The sequence below is a fragment of the Polyergus mexicanus genome, unplaced genomic scaffold (assembly GCF_030449975.1).
Source record: "Polyergus mexicanus isolate NDT 795.1 unplaced genomic scaffold, iyPolMexi1.0 SCAF_25, whole genome shotgun sequence".
Classification (NCBI taxonomy): Eukaryota; Metazoa; Arthropoda; class Insecta; order Hymenoptera; family Formicidae; genus Polyergus; species Polyergus mexicanus.
The window spans coordinates 597,344-618,990 of record NW_027223345.1 but is presented as its reverse complement, the minus strand read 5'-3'; the positions used below and the strand labels follow the sequence as shown (position 1 = coordinate 618,990).

General features: G+C 36.8%; 1 protein-coding gene and 1 long non-coding RNA gene across 3 annotated transcripts in view; one reads left to right on the top strand and one right to left on the bottom strand.

The window, feature by feature from the left end:
* Window positions 1–15,824: 15,824 nt before the first annotated feature.
* On the bottom strand, window positions 15,825–19,085 carry LOC138943204 (uncharacterized). The gene is made up of 3 exons (XR_011448424.1): window positions 18,993–19,085; window positions 18,225–18,329; window positions 15,825–16,939 (listed from the first exon to the last, which is right to left on the bottom strand). It is a non-coding gene; the product is annotated as an uncharacterized lncRNA (long non-coding RNA).
* Window positions 19,086–20,024: 939 nt separating this feature from the next.
* LOC138943224 (uncharacterized) overlaps window positions 20,025–21,647 on the top strand; it is a 57,811-nt gene continuing 56,188 nt past the window's right edge. Inside the window, exons 1-2 of one of the 2 annotated variants that reach the window (XM_070313829.1) lie at window positions 20,025–20,120; window positions 20,425–20,849. The gene's annotated coding sequence lies outside the window, so the exon portion shown is untranslated. Of the gene's footprint in view, window positions 20,121–20,424; window positions 20,854–21,647 lie in introns of both variants that reach the window. The other variant, XM_070313828.1, reaches the window with a different exon arrangement.

Below are 21,647 nucleotides of genomic sequence, written 5' to 3'. Positions count from 1 at the left end.
AAAAAGTTTAAGTTAGGAAAGAAAATGTTTAAAATTGAAAAATTTCCATAACATATGCTAATTCTTATATGCACAAAAGTATCTTCTTTTTTTAATTTATCTAATTAATTAAACAAAATTCGAGAAATTGCGCGTTTTTAAACTTATAATAAGTAAATTTTACGTTTTATGGTAAATTGCTTATGTACTAAATTGTACTAAAGACACACATTGAAAAACGCTTATCATTTCCCGAAGGATTTGATAAAACTCTCTTGAAGATACAGCTCTGGGCAATTTCTCCAAATGTTGGAAAAGTTTTGCGCATGATAAAGTAAGAATATCATGTAGAGTTTGCAGTTGGTAATATTTTTCGTTAGAAAAAAATAGTCTATTTTAGTAAGAATATAATTCGTAAAACGGTACGCATACGATAATCATTAATGATATATTTTCCACGACAAAAAAAAAAGCAACTCTAATACATAAAATTAATCGCATACATCTCTTTTTATTACGTACACGGTAGAGAAAAATTAATATTCAGCGGTCACTGTTGATCCGTATATCTAAAAAAAAAAAAAAAAAATCCATATCCTTAATAACATTCTTACCGACGTCGGCGAAGATGGCGATCAAGAGAGATGGGAGAAGTGTGAGAGGAAAAAGGCAAGTTGGGACGAATGCTACATCAAAGTTATAGAGCCATACCAGAGACTTTTTCTCAATTTTGACCCTCGAAGCAGCGGTTATACGAAATACGACGTCGCAAGATGTTGCCAATTTCTCGTGACCGGATGAGTCAGCAGACACAAATGACAGTTATTCCTCTAACGAAATCCGTAAAATATCACGAATGTTAATATCCATTCAGAAGAAGAAACGACGAAGACAGCCTCAGGAAATGGAATTCTCGATGCAGGTACTACTGCATATCCGCTATCGTGATGAGAAGCGTACGCGCGAATTTATCTAATTATGCGCGTCTTATTCCGAGTGGTACACGCGAAGCTTCATTAAGCGGATACGGAGAGATAAAGCTGCGCGTTTTCATTACGCACGAAGAAATTATCATGGGTAAATGAGTAGATAGAATACTGATTCTGCTTTGAATATGCCAATTGGCTTAGTAAGACTTGTCATTAGTATTAATAATATAATATCTAATAGTAAGTAAATTTATATACATATATTGGATGATTGCATAAGTTCGTGCCCGATTTTCATAGATGGCATTAAGTTGCTGCATGGCGGAGTTCTATTGTTTTCGTGTGGTAATTGTCGCTTACACCGAATAGATGACGTTGTCTTATGTCAATTTAGCGTCTGACATTGTTCAGATAAGTCCATTTGTGCATAAGAGAAATCATTAAAAATGGAGAAGGAAAGGTGCATTTGCGGCATGTAATGCTATATGAATTTCGGAAAGGCGTGAGTGTTGGGATTGCACAAAAAAATATTCAAAGCGTTTATTTGGACCGCGCTCCCTGCTCTCCGAATAGTCAAAAAGTGGTTTGGCAGATTTCGAAATGGTGATTTCAACATGGAGGATCAACCCCGCTCTGGACGGCCTTCTGGCATCGATGATGACATTGTGCATGCCTTAGTGGAAAGAAACCCAAGGATTACAACTGAGGATATTGCTGAGAGGCTGAACATCGATAATTCAACCGCTTTTCGTCATTTAAAAAAGCTTGGATACATTTCCAAGCTTGATACGTGGGTGCCGCATCTCCCGACTGAAAGGAATAAGCTGCAGGAAAACTGCAGGAGTTGCAATGGGAAATTCTGCAGCACCCGCCATATTCTCCAGATATTGCGCCTTCAGATTTTTATCTGTTCCGGTCTTTGCAGAATAGTTCGCATCGCATTAAAACACACCGATGTTTTAAAACGTACAGAAAACAGTCGTCTCTTCACCGATTTTGTTGTCGCGTATCTTTTTTTTTTTTTTTTGTTACACTCCGCGTCTTTTTCTATCGCGTTCAAGTACAAATTTCCAAGCTGAAAATGCGCGTCGCGTCCAAGCGCAAAGACGATTTTGACGGACTAGAAGCTACCGTAAAGACGAAATTTTCTTCGCTTCGAGAAGCAAGCGAGGTAAGAGCCGAGACATTCACAAAGTAATCACGTTGAGAAAGGAGAGAATGACATAGTTTTACAAAAGAAATCTTTTTCTTCTTTTTCTAGAGTGTTCATAAAATGTACGCGGTACATTTCCCGTCGTGTATATAATTTTAAATCCGTTATAAGAAATAACAGATCGTGGTAAATGAGAAAAAAATCATGCACAATGTGATATCAAGCCGTGATACAAAAATATTAAATATATAGATATCAATAGCTCAACAACAACATCGCTTTACACAGATGTTATTAAAATAAATTGTGCTTCAATTTTCAATAAAAGTATCCAATACAATACTTTTAAATATTTTCAAAACCGTCATACTTTTTTTTTTACCAAATCCATTACAGCTGTATATATCACTATTTATTTTTTCAATTGAATTCGTCAATCCGACATGTTCCGTTAATGCATTCTATGCGAAATCGTAACGCGAATCTGTAGTCGCGGACATTTGAAATAATTGTTTCGAGACATCGCGAACGACGCGTTATTAAATACGACTGTGCTGAAATTTTGAGAGCGACTTTTCAACGCCGCCAAACGCACCCCCGTAAACGGCCTTCGCAGCCTGCTGTTGTCACTTGTCGCCCGTGCTACTGCCATTTCTTCCTGCTCGTCGTCGCGCGGCCAGTTTATGTTTATGGAAGTTTCGTATTAAATTTACGACGTTGCACGTTCCACGGAGTTTTATGATTTCGCGACTGTAAACGTTTCGGCAAATTTATGCTCAAAATTTGAATTAAAATCGGCGATGATGTCATATCTTATCACTGTTACATCGTCAGCTGTTTATCGAGAATGTAAATTGTAAACGATGGTAGACAGCTAGGACATGAAAGGACCGATACAATGAACATCGACCGAGTACAGCAACGGCAAAGCCCTGTTTGACCGGAAAATACGTTCCTGCTTATCAAGAGGGTAATGACACGCCATGATGCATTCAAACATATGAAACGGTCGAACGTCAATACTCTTATACGTAGAAAAAGTAAAATAGTATGCTTTGTCATATTATGTAGTCGTTCAATACGAATGTTTATGCGTAAAATGAGATCTACTGTGAAATGCTATACATGCCCTTAAATAAACATAATATGTAATGTTATATAATATATTATTCCGATACAAAATCAGCGAAAAATTTTAAAATAAAAAAGGCGCAAATATGCGCTTGTGTATTTGTATAAAATACAATAATAAAAGACATGTATTTAATCGTAATATATTATATTGTATATAATATATGCCTTTATTTTACGATAAATAATCTACTTTTTTTTATCAAAAAAATTTTGCAATGCAATTATTTCAAAAAGTATTTTGAATAATTGTGAATATATTTACATTTTATTTTACAGTTTGCGCTACATAAACATTATCTCGCTATAAAGCGAGAGATTATTTCAGCGAAAGTCACAATTTTCTGATTATATATCTCTGATTTCGTCAAATTTGTTTACATGCAAAATGAAATATTAGATTATATAAAATATTTAAAAATAATTAAATTAGTTTATCTCTGTCATTAAGTCATTAAATCGGCATTTTACATCTTTCTAACAAAAATCCTCCCGTAATGTTCATTAATTACACTTGATTCTTTTATTAAAAATCTAAAGCATACATTAATACCCCTGTTCCGAGTACACAGGGCAGGAAAATGTTACATTTATCAGGTATTTAAAACGAATTTAATTCGCATTTGCTGCTCGTGTAGGTAAAAATATGCCCCTCTGTTTAAATTCCTACTTTTTTTTTTTTTTTTTTTTTTTTGCGTGGTTTGTCAAGTTCATGTTCGATAAAACGCAGTAACGAACAATGAAATCTTTATCAAGTGTATACTACGATGAGTGAAGTTGGCGAACGGATTTAAAAGTGCGCTGCAAACTGAAGTGGCAGCAATTTTAAAGGAAAACGTGATTTTGACTGGTATAAAAAAAAAAAAAAAAACTTGTTATGAACGGCCCGAATTCGCGTTCGTTACTTCGACCGATGAAAAATTCGCTAAATAATTTAACTTAGAAAGTGCCCGCGTAAAACTTTTGTTTTATTTGCGCTGACGTAAATCGGGGCGACTTCCTCCGGCTCATCCCATCGTGAAGGCGCGTCGCGTAATTAATGCTTCTACCGAGTAGCAATAGTTTTGCGAAAGATTATCAATTTCGGCTTCGACGACGCGTAAGGCGAAAGGGACGCGTTTTCTCGCGACGATAAAACCGATTCAGCGAGAGTTACTTTGGTACAAGAGGGAGGATCAGAGATCGTAAGACTCGGGAAAAGTCTCCGCAAACTCTGAGACGCTCGTAATTAATTAAACGCATACCTTTTCTCTTCCCTCCACCCTGCCTGTTCCGTTCGCGTAAGAAGAGACCCATCGTATATCAGTAATCCTCCTTTTCATCAGCTTTCGTTCGCCGGAGAGACCAAGCGGATTCTTCCAACAAACGAGAGCGGAAGATGGGATAACAAGTTTTGCATTTTTCAATATATCACACGCCGTACAATTTACAACGAGCAGCATAATTTATAGCATAAAATTCCTACTTTCTACCGACTCCTTTAAAAAGAAAGATAGCGCGTTTCGATCAGCGAATGGCAAAATGAATACAATCACTGTTCGTAGCGTATAATTTGGATATGCAAATAATAAACTATCAACGGAGCAAGAAGAGATGGCTGCTTCCTCATATCAATATATTGGATACAATTCTCTCCTCCTTTCACTGGCCAAAATTCGAAATACAATCAAAATAATTATTAATATCGATAATTGAAGATTTGATAGCTTAAGAGATATATATATATATTATTAATATAATAATATCGAAAAAGGTAAAGATATATAGATAAATATAAATCAAAATCTCTAACAAGAAAATAAGAAATGTAAATATAAAATGATGAATAAAATCAAATCAAGTACGATATATAAAATCTAAAGCGGAAGATTTAAACGTTTTGTTGTGACAAAACTATGACAAAAAGCGAACAAGATTGCATCGGAATCGAGCGCGATTTCGCCAACGTAGAAAATAAGGGAGGAAGAGTGGTAAGAGAACGGCGAGATGGGAAAGATGAGGTTTGGAACGATCGTCTCGCGTTATAGACAATGCGCATAGGTTAGGTGCATTCGCGCGAGCGCACCGTACATACACGCGCATCCATCGGCTGAATGTGCAAACGGGGGTAGTTTCGAACAGACGAAAAGAGAGGACAGGGAAGAAAGGGAAGAGGGTAGTGCCTCATACCCGACTACAGTTTACTTTAAATCTCCCGGATGGTTTCTCGTCCGCCTTCCCGGTTTAAGATAAGCTACGGGGGGGGAGTCCGTTCGGGAAAGGGAAGTAATGGCTTACCAGATATTATCAACTGCTACAGAGCGCACCGTAAATGGGTGGCGCTGGTTGCCACAGAGAGCCGCTCCATATCCTACATCACTTTTAAGACACTGTACCGAAACTAACAAGCGCTGTAAAACTTTTCCGCGCGGCTTACCGCATTACGTGCTGGAATAAGCGGCTTATTGAATTCCGGAACGCTCAACCAAAAGCTCTACCTTTACCCATCGCGCTGCAAACTTTATGCCATTTGTTGTACCGATTGCGCGCTCTCTATTTTACTCTACCTTCTACACACGTCGACGCTATCATCAATCTTAATATATATCGACTTTGACGAGCGTTTCATGTAATCATTAATGTCAGCTATTTTTCAAGAACATAATAGTTTCTACTCGCCATAATATATTATTATATATATACCCTTTCAGGTAATATATTATTAACTGTACGGTATGCAAGTTATAATAATCCTTATATATAATAAAATTATATCATTTTATACTCTCTTTAAAGATTATTATCTCGAAAGATAATTTATATATATATATATATAAATTAAATACACGTAAATTAATTTTAGTTGTATTCAGTTTCTGAAATTGTTGAAGTTTAAAAATTTCTCATTTATTAATCCCATAATACCAAGCTACTAATCATGTTTTATACAATTCTCGCTTGGTCAATAATAGATGACAAGCTCCAAGTGCTTGCCGAGAAACGAGATGAAAGATTAAGAAAGAATAAAAAGGAGCTCGCTCAAATGAAAATGAGCAAACGGAGGTACAAGTTTAATAGTTAGTTAACAGAACACGCGATATCAGACCAGAAACTGGCTCGAAAGAGAAGTCACAGAAATTCGCAAGAGTAGGTGTTTGCCAAACTTGCCATCTTTATTCCATCTGTAAAGGGAAACTGCCTCTGCAACTCTAACCCGAGTCCGCGAATTATGATCTAAGATAGGAAACTCGAGCCTCCTTGGAAAGAGACCGGCGAATACGATAAGAAATAAAATTTTAGCCGAGTACATTTTGCGCACTTTCGTGAACATTTTACCTGGAACGTGATACAATAAGTTCTTCAAGTATAATAAAATCATTTCAGTTGAATAAATCTTCTTCTCTTGAACTTTTTTCATCAGCACAAGACGCGTTAGTAACGAGAATAATGATAAATGAAATAATATTTGATAAATCGTATCGCGATTTAAATGTCACGCATGTTGTCGAACCAGGATTTGACTTCGCAATCGATTATCGAAAATAAGATACTATTCTCCGCGTATTTTGTTAGGTCAGTAACCGGCAATGAATCTTGCCTTGTTTTACGGGGATTATTGCGGTTAAGTCGGTCAGATGGGTACTTTCCAGACCACGAAATTCCAAACTAAATCCATTTCCAGTTTGCACGATGCTCTTTCCCGTCGTCGGCACTCGGACGTTCCCGGACGGTTTACCAACTTCATAACAGCATCCCCGAATAATTAGAGCCCATTAAAACAATCGCGTAACACTTCAACCGAGTTAATTGACTCTAAAATAATTTTAGACGAATGCAACGTTATCAAAAGTTTTCTCGCACTCAAAATTTGCGCGATATGTGCACAGCCTCTACGGCTTTGTACTCGCACTCTATTAACAATGATCATTTTAAATCACAATAAATTATGATTGTTTTCTAACAATTATATATAAATTAAGTCATATTTTCACGTTTGTAGCGAAGCAAGCTGCATTATTTTATTTTTATTAACGATATTTTCATGTAGATAAAATCTTTTGATAATGAAAATTATATGTGTGTATGGTATGTACGTGTAATTTTATATAATACATGTATGTACATATGTTTGTGAATGCAATATTCATTCGTAAGACGTATAGTCAGAGCGATTTGCAACATACCGTGCATGTCGGTTGAAAGACTAACCGGACCAAACTTTATCGGGAATTGCACAGACGGCCGTTAATCATGGTTCTTAATTGCTTTGCGGGTACCTACATTGAACCGAACGAACAATTTAGGATCCATTCCATTGACTTATCAAATAAATCGTCGCGCCGATCCGTTATCGAGGTTGCGACACGAATCCTTCTTTCTTATCACAAAAGCCATTTAAATCTCATTAATAAAATCCAAACTTTCCACAATAAATTAATTTATTATTGCAAAAAAATAAAGACGAAATAAAAATTTTTAGCATGTTGATAAATATTTTAAACGAATCGTATTCTCTTTCTCATCCAGTTCCGTGAAAATATGTTACTTCGACATTCCTTATTAATAATAACGCGACGAGATATCTATGTATCCAAATATTCTTTTTAATGAAACCAACTTTTTTCTAACTCTCTCGCGCTGATTAAATAGTAAATACGAGAGACAATGCATCTTTGCGACGCGCTTTGAAAAATTCCGTTTAATCCCACAGGCTCTTTCACTCGCAAAATCTTTACCTAAAATCTTCGCGCTCCAAGATTGCGGCAAGATATATATAGCACTGTATTCGAAAGCATATAACCGATCTTAACCGTAGCGTCCAGCGTGGTGAATGGAGCCGAGACGAAGCCGGATGAGAGTTGGAAGCTATCGCAGCATCTCTCTGATGCAGCTAAGTAAACCTCGAAAACCTTGGTCGAAGTTTTCAGGTCAAACGAATTTTCGTGTAGTGGCTCGCAAAGTTGTGCGTCCTCGTGAAAAAAACCCCATTAATCGTGACCGTGTGCGCGAAAAGAAGGATTGGAACAGAGCATACATGTTGATGCATACCATATGTCACACATAATATAACCGACGCGAAAGACCGAAAATAAAGGGTAACATTGCGCTGAGAAAGATGGCCGAGAGATTCACGCGTTTCTCTATCGCTGATGAAAACGGAGTACTTGGTCAGACTCGGACGACTTCCGGAGAGAAGAATATCAGCGAATCTATTTGGCGTACTCTCCGCGGGATTGCAAGTACGTTATTAAAATGCGAGCCTCATTTTCTTTCAAACGACTCCGTGTCCACACGCAACCATCGCTTTCGCTCTCTCATCCGCGTCGTCTTCTGCGCATCACCGTCCGGTTCCTCCATGTTCAACGAGATTCCTGCTATCGTTCAACAGAAACGGAAAATGAAGTAGAGCGCAAAGAGAGATGGCAAATACGACAAGCCTTCCACCAGCCAGATGAGCAGAGCTCCGTTCCAGCAAACCAAATGACAGATAAACGTTGCCACGTTGAATCTGGGGCCGACTGGGATTAGTCATTCCATGAATAAGCAGGCAAGAACGACGAAATTCCGTGAAAGAATAAGGCATTCGTCCAGACGGATTTTAGTGAATGTGAAAAAATTCCAGAAAGATATACGGTTGTAAAAAGAGAGAAATACAGATATAAATGACGAACGATGGTTTTGTCACCGATAAAACATATATGTATATAAATAAAAAGCATATACTATTAATTTAGTACAATAATTATAATTTTGTGTCAGGTTCTTCTTCCTCTTTAAAAAATGATTATGCTTAATTTTTGATACTCGATCGATTTGCTTGGAAATTAATGTGAGGAAAGAGAAAAGAGGCTCGAATAAAAATATTTTTTTATATATTTATAAAGTATAGAATCTCAAATTGAAAAAATTACATTAATCGAAACATGAATATTCTTTCATTTCTAATAATTGGAATATTTATACTTTAGACTAGTCTGAACAAACAGCAGTCAATGCTGCCAATCTTACAGAAAAAGAGAAAGGACTGTTCTAGAATGATATCCACAGTGACATCACATAAAATGTGTATTTCTCTAAAGAAGCGGTCGAAAGGAAATTCGCGCATAGTCTGTTGGTTCCGTTATCGCGAATAACCATTGCCCAGTCTGAGTAGTCGACAGAGGGGGAACTTACAAAAACCAAATATAAAAGTAGAATGAAGAAAAGATGTTCTGAGCTTACGAAGGGATTCGTTATAAGAGCACTTCCGGCGTGTTGACATTGCAGTCGGTCGGCTTAAAAAGAAACAAGCTGCCCCGATCGTCGTTCCTGATAACGACGATAGAGTCTAAAGGGGTGCTCGCATTATTCGTGTTTATAAAAAATATCAATCCCACGGGAAACGTGTCCTGAGATATGCGATGTAAAATTATTTTTAACTCATTTTTAATCGATATATAATTTTATATAAGACCTAAAGACATAAGATATATTTACGAATCTTATTGTGTCTCTCTATTGTATGTATATAATTTTTCAAAAATACTATAAAATTTTTATTATTAACTCAATGATGTATACTCCATATATTCCATAAGAAGATACTTTAATCTTTCTCTATCTGTTTTTCTCTCTTTCTTTAGAGCAAGCAAAGATTTATATCTACGCATTCATATTATTTTATATTAATATATATTAAATGTATATCGTATATAATTAAATCCGACGATAAAACGCTGAGATATCAATCATAAGAATTATTACAAATTATATGCAAATTATGATAAAATAATTTTAAAAAAATAAAAATCTTTTTACCAAATTAGAAAAATATGATATATTGCGATATAAAAAATATTCAAGCCGGTATATCGTCCAATTATCCAAAACAAATACTCGAGATATGATTCAATCTATCGCATACACGAGTGTTTCCTTCCCGATTCAATAATGGTCAATGCTCATCCATCGAACGCCATTTTGGATTATCCGTCAGTCGGCCGAACCTAAATCTTTGCCCGACCTCGAAAGTTTCAACAAGATATAAGGCGCCACGGATGATGTATCGCGCGGATATGGTGCGGACCGATAAAGATGTAATTGAAGTCCACGAGTGCACACATTGCTGCCCAAAGGCCATTGATCATCCCATCTAGACGGATACACCATTCTTCGGCATTTGTCCAATTACGCGCATCGTACGAAATATCCCTAGGCGTGTTACGTAATGAGGAAAACTTCAAGCCGCTTCAACGCGTGCCGTGGGAAATGCGTTTCCTCTTATCGAATACTTAACAAAATCATTCCCCGCAGCTTCCGCAGGAACCGATCCTCCCATCTTTCTCCCCGCGTAAGATCGATTGTACTCGCGGATATTTCTCTCGTTTTATTTCCGTTTATTTTTCCCTAGTTAGTCTATTCGGCCTGCAGCGGTGCAGCTTATCGCAGCTGACTCGTGTAATTTTCCACGAGAAACGCTCGCATAGATCCGAAAAACGTTGGCGATTTATCATCGCCGTGATAATATATCGCATATTTATCACAAGTTTGCACGGAGAGTTGGCACGGTGAACTTTTGTTTAGCGTGTAATTAATAGGAGTTTGATAAAACGAAATTGTTTTGAAATTGTTTTCTTCTCCCCTATGCGCTTTATACCCGTTAGATATTTCTAATAGATTTTATTATTATATACGTAAAACTTTGCGCAACATTATTCTCATTTAATATGATTCGTACATTATTATATGTCATGTCAGTATTAAAAATAGCGAGTATCCACAAAAAGAGTATCCTTTTCTATCTTTTAAAGAATACAAGCTCTTTATCGCCGTTGCCGATAATTTCTAATTATACCAATTAATTGTAATTTCAATTTAGATAATAACCAAATTTCAATCTGTGCTATTAATCGATTAATTCTTATGATAATATCTCGTCTCGCTTAAATTGTTTTATAATCATAAAAGAAAATGAGATGTTTAACTTTAATTTTTTTAACTACTAAAACATATAGACAATTTCTAAACTCTGAACTTGAATATTCTACAATGTGTCAAAGAATACATAACAGAATTCTCAATTGCCGATACATTCATACACAAACCCTAAATAGCGTACTCGCCTTGATAGTTTCAAACTACCGCATCTTCTCGCACACATGGTACAACTTGAGACAGCTCGCAATGTGCTTAGACCTGAGACGAGATTAACATCGTCGTTTCGAAGTCAATTCGCGACCATTGGATACAAGTTAGTTTGGCATATAGCGTTCAGAGTGCACAATGCGCACTCGCGTGCCTTCCTGCTCGATCAAATCCCTAACGTAAATTGTTTCGTCGAGAGAAAGGATTTTGGCGGATCTAAAGGCGCACCGGTACTCGCGAGCGATTCGATCGTTGAACGATTGTTGGAAGTCGCAAGTCCGGTTGGATGCTCGATCGAAGGATCCCGCTATTCGCCGCGTAACGCTTCCGGCAAGACAATGCAAAGATCAAGGTTGTCATTAGACGGAGGATAGCGGCAGCATTCAACCAGCCGAGTGCCAGCCGTCAGCGAAGTCTTTAGACTTGAGGATCCGCAACCTACGTCGAGTATCCACCACCGCGCCGCACCGCACTCTACGCTACCAAGTATATCGAGCTTTCCTCTTACGAAAACAAACGATACAATGGAGCCGGCGAAACTGCCGTTACGGAGGCAGCTCGCTCTCGGCTCGCTAGGAGCTGGCACGGAGAGACCGAATTCCGTGGATCGAGGCTTTCGGAACAATAGCGGAGTTGTCCGCGTTTCCCATTCTACCTCCCGCGCTACTCTCGCAGATTACATAGAAAATGCCTGCTCTGGTGCATATACACATGCCTGATAAATAGTCTCTTCCTTGCTTAATTCCATGGACGTCGACATCTCCTGCGCGCGACCACTTCTCTCTCTTTCTGTCATCGAACGAAACCAGAGCCATAGCTCGCTCGCAATCGTTCCATGTGACTCACACTCCATGTAACTAGAGCGACTTGAAAAAGTGCGCCCGCCACTCGAGCGAGGCCGCGAGCTCGCGAAACGGCGGAATTGCACGACGACTAATAAATTGCGGTTTTACCGCGCTGCGGAACGAATGCGGCTGAAAGAGGCTTACCGACGGAAATGGCGCGCTGGTGTTTCTTACCGCCGTAATGCAATACGGTTTAATGCATACGGTGGAGGGAATTAAGGCGATTTCTCTTGACTCGCGTAGTGATAAAATTTAAATTTATTGCGGCTGCGACGCACTTTTCCGCCGTTAAGCTCGATATAAATTTATTACGCGCCATATGGTCTACCGTTCGATAAATTTATATTAAAATTCTTAATAATATAGAATAATAGATCGAGTATATATATATATATATATTGGGTGATTGCATAAGTTCGTGCCCGATATAAACTTCAATAGATTATATTTTAGAGATAACACTTTTATTAATCAATTATATGGTCTCCATTCTTTTCTACAATGGTTTTCCAACCATCTATAAGCTTGTCGATTCCATTTTTGAAGAAAGAACTTGGTTTTTCTTGAAAAAAGTTTCTATGGTGGTTTTCGACAGCTTCCTCGCAATTGAGATTCTTGCCATTTAAACTATTCTGCAAAGACCGGACCAGATAAAAATCTGAAGGCGCAATATCTGGAGAATACGGCGGGTGCTGCAGAATTTCCCATTGCGACTCCTGCAGTTTTCCTGCAGCTTATTCCTTTCAGTCGGGAGATGCGGCACCCACGTATCAAGCTTGGAAATGTATCCAAGCTTTTTTAAATGACGAAAAGCGGTTGAATTATCGATGTTCAGCCTCTCAGCAATATCTTCAGTTGTAATCCTTGGGTTTCTTTCCACTAAGGCATGCACAATGTCATCATCGATGCCAGAAGGCCGTCCAGAGCCAGGGGGGTTGATCCTCCATGTTAAAATCACCATTTCGAAATCTGCCAAATCACTTTTTGACTGTTCGGAGAGCAGGAGCGCGGTCCAAATAAACGCTTTGAATATTTTTTTGTGCAATCCCAACACTCGCGCCTTTCCGAAATTCATATAGCATTACATGCCGCAAATGCACCTTTCGTTCTCCATTTTTAATGATTTCTCTTATGCACAAATGGACTTATCTGAACAATGTCTGACGCTAAATTGACATAAGACAACGTCATCTATTCGGTGTAAGCGACAATTACCACACGAAAACAATAGAACTCCGCCATGCAGCAACTTAATGCCATCTATGAAAATCGGGCACGAACTTATGCAATCATCCAATATATATGCATAAACTGAATTTACCTACAATATTTTGCGACCAAAGTCTTTGTAAGAAAAAACGATAAAGCGAAATAATTTCATATGTCACAACTTTGTGTCTAAAATACTCTCATCTACAAATCAAAATCATTACTGTAGTATACAAATTCTATTCCGTTATTCGCGAATATTGTTGTATTTTTGCCAAGCTTTTCTCCCGAGACATCGATTACCGGAAATCGCGAAAGAAATCGCTGTGCGTTTCACGTACGATCTACTATCGCGAGAAGATCAAGCTCCGTCGAAGCTTTGGACCGACATAAATTTTCGAAAGGTTACGCGGTACGGTGGCCAATATCCCGAGAATCGAGTCGCGCGAGTGAACAGCCAGCTTGCGAAATACCGTTTGCCGGCTGATTAATGGAGCAGACTTATATACCACAGGCCTCCATCCACTTCAGCATCGAGTGCCATTCGCTCCAACATTCATCCACTCCAGTATCTTCCTAATGCGCGTCGGCGGGAGGCTATAAGTTAGAAGGAGATAGGAGTAGGACCGATAACGATGTCGACGGCGCGGTCGTCTGCAACGTGTTCGAAATAAACGCGGTTCACTCGAGCTTCCTTAGCGGCGCGGAACGAAAACAAGATTAAGAAAAAACGCAACTGGAAAATACAACTGAAATATTGATGATCCATAAATCTGAGTATCAATGCGTCGAGGCTCTTATGCGGCTATAAATTATTAAATTGACCAAAGTGATGTAATCGACAGATCTTCCACAAAGAGAATTTCCCCTTCTAATGGATTTATTCCCACGGGTGCTACGTCTGGAATCGCTTAATTGGGATCGATATACCGCAATGGTTTGATAAGCTCGATGCATTCAAGTTATCGTGTATAATAATTTATAAGGAGATCTTGTAGTTTATATAAATTACAACCAATAGTATATTAAAGTAGATTTTTAACTGCGGTATTATTTTACGATTAATGTATGGTATGCGAACTAGTAGATATAAATATGAATTATTCACTCTTTATATTAAACGTTGAGCTACAATTTTAAAAATGTATTAAAATTTTGCTTTTAAAAATATCCATGAGAAATGTAAATTTACTATTATATAATTGACGTTTATCACAAAAAGCGCAACGATTTCTGTCGTTTGTGACTCAATTGCTTTTGACGTTTTTCGCTAAAGCAAATCAACTTTGAATTTATGGAAGAATATATTTGAAAATTTTAATTTATTATTTACAATTTGACTCTCCGAACATTCTACATGTAAATTAAATGTGAGTAAAACAATTTCCTCACTCAAACTTTTGACAAAGAGATATCACAACGCACAAACAATGATTGAATGTGTGCACATAACTCGAGCTTAATCCTGGATAACTAGGTATCTTTTAGAAAGCGAATAACGCTTTTAGCATTCCAGTTGGTGACTTTTTCATTTGAGAAGCGAATTGGATGCGCTTTAAAAGCGCACCTAAGGGAATGGAACGAAATTGCAGATAAGAAGCACGCGGAAACGTCCTGTTCAAGTACGATCCTCACAAAGGAAACGCTAAGAAATTAGGAAAATTTTAAGCCGATGATAATTTCGTAAGGACGCTTTCTCTTTACGTGCCATAGACATCTTAAATTAAATCACGACCGATTTTATAGAGGCGAACGTAAAAGCACGCAATTACAAAAATAGAACAAATCGAGAATACGTAAATACGTAAAACGCGTAAATATATAAAGCGCCCATACAATGATACGCCTTTTCGCTTCTTGAATTCAGAAATAAATTTACAAACAAAAATACTATTTATAACGGAAAAAGATTAATGAATAATTGTATCGAAAGAAAAGAAAGCAAGAGTTCTTCCCGAAGAAAATCACCAGGAAAATAGCAATAATACGCTACTACCGAAAGGGCAATAATTGGCTGTTACATTTTAAACAACCAACCGCGTGCGCTTTAATTTACTTTTATTTCCGCCTAGGGAATTTTCGTTCCCGCTTTCACGGAGGTGATATAACTGGACCCTACCCTCGCCTCGACATTGGTTACATCGTGTGAAAAGAAAAGACTTTTTAGTCTACCGTTTCTATCCGTCGTTCCTTTTACTCTCGATCCCGTGAAGCTCCCATAGCTGCTTAGGGAATTTTAAGTAGTACAACGAAGCGCGCGAAACATCTGCCTTTATAACGCTGAATTATATTTTCTGAATTTAAAAGCGCGAATTTACGCGCTTTTACATTTTTTCATATTGCATGATATTCTACCTCTAAATATCGCAAAATTATCAGATTTTATTAAAATTATTACATTGTAAGGTAAAATTATATCTTTTGCAAGAATATTTAATATTTTTTACAATTATTATAATGAACGGTGAGAAGAAATTGGAATATATTTTTAAAGGAAAACAGCAAAAAAAGGATAGGAATTCGAAAAATGTAAAATACGAAAAATATTCCTCCCGAAAATAGCTTTCATCGTCATATTCGACTTCGGGGGAAACCTGTCAAATCGTAACACGAACATTGGAATACAATCTCATTGTCTACGCAGCGGAAAGGGGACTAACGTGTAGCGATAAAAAATTTGAATGCCAAGATGAGTGAGAATGTTACGAAAAGGGGACGCGCGTGCGAATGGTCGGTCGCTCATTTTTCAAGTACGTCGAAAAATATCCGCCCGAACGCGATAAGCCGCTATTTATGTAGCTCCGACTAACTTACCATCCGTGTTACTCGCGGATAAGCCCGTGCGAGATACGCTAAACTAAAACCGTACTCGAGAAACTCGCACGAAAATGGGTGGGTATCGTTACGATACTTCGGAAGAATCCCAGTACGCGAATAAAACTGATAGCGAACGTCGCAACGAATCCTTTTTACCGCATAGAGTTTAACCAATGCTGCAACCTCCATCCCAGGAAATAGCTGAAAATAGGACTTGGAAGGAAAGACATGGACAGAGAGGTAGGAGGGAGAGTGCGGACTAGCGAAACTAGGAAGCTATTCCCATAAATATTAATTGAGACCCCCCCCCCCATCGGAGGGAGGGGCATCGTCGCGCGAGAGCGCAGAGATTTCAAAACGAAAATCCGCAGGCCGCAAGGGCCATAAATCCCCAAGTTTCTACGGCTGTCTTCGCCAACCCGCATAGCGACAAAGAGAAGGGAAATCGATGGGAGAGGAAGGGAAAGTTGATGGACCCGCTGTTACAATCCGCGGCCACGATTGCCGTTCCTTCCATTATCTCTGTTACGTTACTTACGCGCGGTACGACCAATTATCCGAGAAATGCCAGCTGCTATATGTTTGTTCTAGGCGCTCGTAAATGCGATGCGTGCTCGTCTATGTGTGCGAGTCGACTTATCAACCTCATGAATATATCGTATCTTCCCACTCGCGTCTTATCAAGCTTTCCGCGCCGGTTTGTAAACAAGCGCCCGCCCAGCACCGCCGACACCTGCCCTGAAGTACGCGATGTTTACAAAAATAATTCAAGTCTGAAAAAAAGAGTGTTTCGATAATAGATCAATTTTGAATGAAATACTCAACATTTAACGATATCCCACAACTTAAATATATAAAATACATATGCGTTAAATATATTAAAAGTTTTATACACATAAAAAATTGGATGTAGCTATCTTTGTACCATTCTTCATTTTTTTTTCTTTTTTTTTTTTTATTATTATATTAATTATATTTAATATATATTTAGTTTTTTTTTTTTTTTTTTTATAATTTATAATGTTTCTCCAAACAATATTGTATATACAAAATATAATATGATTATTCCCATAGATAATAGTCGTTCTGATTATTCGGAATACGATGTGATATATAATATTTGATTCCACATATAAGAACAAAGGAAAAATAAAAAAATGTCTCTTAAAGATACTGTTATACATCTAACCCAGATGTATCACATATACATAAGGAGGACTCCTTTCGACAGGAATCTGTGCAAAAGTTAGATTCGCACGATAGCGATGTAATGATATATGTGAGCTCATCATTATCGATAAGTGAAATACGTTTTACCAACACATTCCTAAAATATAAATACATTTTTCCGCAACATAACCGATCATAAATACAATCTAAACGATCTAAATACAAATGTATACATAGAGGTTGTATTTTCTATTCAAATGTTCACTTAAATTGTGATATTTAATTAATATTAAAAATTTCTTCTCTTTTTATAATTATTTATAGGTAAAAATTAAAGAGAGAAAAATTTAAATAAAAATAGAAATTAATACAATAAAATAATTCAAAAGTTATGTTATTTAAAATATTTTTTTTTTTTTTTTGAATTTCAAAATAATATACATATATTTTGTTTGATTAATGAAAAAATAAATTAGTGATATTTTAAAATGTAATAAATTGATTATTTTAAAAATTGTAGTAAACGGGCAAAATATAAAATATAAAATTATTAATTTAGTTGCTATAATTGAAAAAATATAATTGTAAGATAATTTTCTAAAGAATTTAAAAAAATAAATATTACAATAAAATAATTATTATTAAAGATATTTTCATGGATTTATATATTCATTCTCTAAATTTTATTATAATTTATTCATATTCTTAATTTTTCATATCGTATAAATATTATACCTATATTATGTTTCATAAATTGCATTCTAAACTTTCTATATATGCAAGAAAGAATAGATTAATTCCCCAAATTCATTTGCCCACTGCAAATATTGTCGTCGCAAATAAAAATCGCCTTCGATAAATTAAATCAGTTTTAAATTCCTTACTCACGGAATTGCTCCGCTGTTGCTCTCGCTCCCCCTTTTTGCCCTGCTCCCCTTCTCACCACTGTTTCGTCGTCGCAGCTCCTTCGCGGCATTCACGTCACACGTACCCCTGCAAAAATGATTTCGTTACAATCGCACACTAATACAATATGACGCGCGATACTTTAAACGACGCTCTCTGCATTAATCGCGAATATTCGATTAATTACGAGCGCTTTAGACGGCACTCCCGATATTACTCGCACATACTTTTTACATCACGGCAGAGAGAAGTAATGCGAAAATTATAAATTATGAAACTACACGATCCGCGCTCGACACTGGTGACATCTCGCAAATAGCGCACGAACAAAGTCACGAACGAAGGAAATTCAAGAGTCACGCGTCTAACTTCGCGTACTGCCCTCTATGACGATGCTACACCTGTTGCTCCCCACTCTATACTTTTATGCACTTTTATGCCCTCTTCCTATAACAAACAATATCGTTTTAGGGCAATTTTTATCTTGTATTATAACGTAAAATTAAATATACAGATTCATATTAATAATCATACGTTCATCGTTCTATAGATAAAGATCTGTATGCAACGAAATATCCAAAAATACGATCATCGTCGGCTTTGCCGATTGCACGCGCGACAGACTCCTGTCGAATAAATCTCGCGAAATACGAGTTTCGACGAATCATCGATATACGAACGCTGAATCTATTATGCAATTGACAAATATCGCGATAGCTGGATTAATCGTATTACTTGCTAACTACACACCTTGCTACGTGGCCTTCGGAGTCGATCCGTTCCGTGCCCGCGATATTCCGTTAATGACGAAAAAGTTCAAGAGCAGCAACTTCTCACCGATAATACGCGAGTCAAATTAAGACGCGAGGGTCCGTAGATACATACGTATATACAATCTAAATTCAATATTGGACGCGCAATACATACCGAATGCATAAATTTCGCGAAAATTTATTAAATTACCGATATATCACAGTTTTCCATCGCTTGAAATATTCGATCTGACATTTTACTTCGCGTGCGCGCTTTCTCTTTCTTTCTCTCCTTCTCTCTCTCTCTCTCTCTCTCTCTTTCATCGGGAAATGACAAATTATATTTAAAGTTAAAGGTAGAACGAAATACATCTCTTATGCCGATGGTATCGGCAATTGAAAACGCTGGGAGATAATAAAAAATGTCGTTTATTTTCTATCATCTCGTCGCGTCAACGATTTCCGGTTATTTTAGACGATCGTAATAAAATTAAACATGGAAAACTAAACGTGAAATGTATACGTTAATAATTCAATTTATCGAAATTAATGTGAAGGAAAACAGGGAGAATATAATATATGTTTCTCTGTGTACTGTGTTAAAAGTATTTCGTGGCGGCGAGAGAGGCGTGTTGATAAACATACAATGCTCGTCTTTTGTGACGTACGTGTGTACGAGTTAACGTGTATATATACGAGAGAGTAATTTTGTTGTCATTCGTTCGGCGAGACTTGAGCCGGCAAGTAGTGTCGTGTGTACAAGCCGTTCCGTATATATCGTCGTTATTTCTAGAAAACGTTCTGACTTTTCGCTGATTTAAGTATAATTTTCTGATTGAAAGAGAGAGAGAGAGAGAGAAACTGCACGCGAGTCGAAATCGAATAACAAACGATAAAAAACCGTGATATATCGGTAATTTAATAAATTTTCGCGAAATTTATGCAGTCGGAATGTATTGCGCGTCCAATATTGAATTTATATTGTATATATGTATGTTTCTACGGACCGTCGCGTCTTAATTTGACTCGCGTATTATCGGTGAGAAGTTGCTGCTCTTGAACTTTTTCGTCATTAACGGAATATCGCGGGCACGGAACGGATCGACTCCGAAGGCCACGTAGCAAGGTGTGTAGTTAGCAAGTAATACGATTAATCCAGCTAATCGCGATATTTGTCAATTGCATAATAGATTCAACGTTCGTATATCGATGATTCGTCGAAACTCGTATTTCGCGAGATTTATTCGACAGGCGACTGTCGCGCGTGCAATCGGCAAAGCCGACGATGATCGTATTTTTGGATATTTCGTTGCATACAGATCTTTATCTATAGAACGATGAACGTATGATTATTAATATGAATCTGTATATTTAATTTTACGTTATAATACAAGATAAAAATTGCCCTAAAACGGTATTATTTGTTATAGGAAGAGGGCATAAAAGTGCATAAAAGTATAGAGTGGGGAGCAACAGGTGTAGCATCGTCATAGCGGGCAGTACGCGAAGTTAGACGCGTGACTCTTGAATTTTCTTCGTTCGTGACTTTGTTCGTGCGCTATTTGCGAGATGTCACCAGTGTCGAGCGCGAATCGTGTAGTTTTATAATTTATAATTTTCGCATTACTTCTCTGCCGCGATGTAAAAAATATGCGTTCAATTAATATTAAGAGTGCTGTATATATAAAATGCCGCGCGCTCGTAATTAATCAAATATTCACGATTAATGCCGGGAGTGTCGTGTAGTATCGCGCGATCGTAATGAAATCATCTTTGCGCCGATATGTGTTATACGAATGCCCGGAAGGAACAGCGATGATGAGCGGAGGAGAAAAGAGGGGCAAGCCAGGAAGGCGTGAGTAAGCAATTTAAAATTGATTTAATTTATTGGTAACGGCGACTAGCTGTATTTCGTCATTTTACTTGCACTCAGCGAATACATTCGAGGAATTAATCATCTATTGCGCTTCTTGAATATATAAAAAATTTGGAATGCAATTTTTGAATCAAAATAAAGGCATAATATTTTTGCCATAACAATTATTAAATATATAAGTAAATAAAATTTTGAAGAATAAAAATAATTTAGAGATAAAAATTGGAAAAAAATTTTAATGAAAATAAAAATTTTTCTTTTTATAAGAAAAAGATCATATAAAAGATTAAATATAATCCGCTTAATTTTTTATATGATAAGTAGATTATATATTACATCCTTCTTTTTAAAGTAGAATAAAAAATAAGTCTTTCAATACAGAGCTTATAATTATAGGAGAATCTTACCAGTATAATAAAATATATATAAAAATATATGTACATGCGCGCATCACATATAGAAAGAGAAAGAGAAAGAGAGAGAGAGAGAGAGAGAGAGAAAATATATAAATATATATAAATTAATGATTGTCATGCAATAAAATAAGAGTAACAAAATTAATATCATTTGTGCATAATTAATCATATTACTACGAATATGTTATTTTGATTAACCGACGCTTCAGTCAGCCTAAATAAATTTTTGTCTTTATCCATCCCATAAAATTGACGATACGAATCAATATCAAGGCGATTAATTCAATATGTTGCGTGTGTATGTTTTATGACCTGATCTGTTATAAAATTACCCGTATCTAATCACAATATAATTCTATGT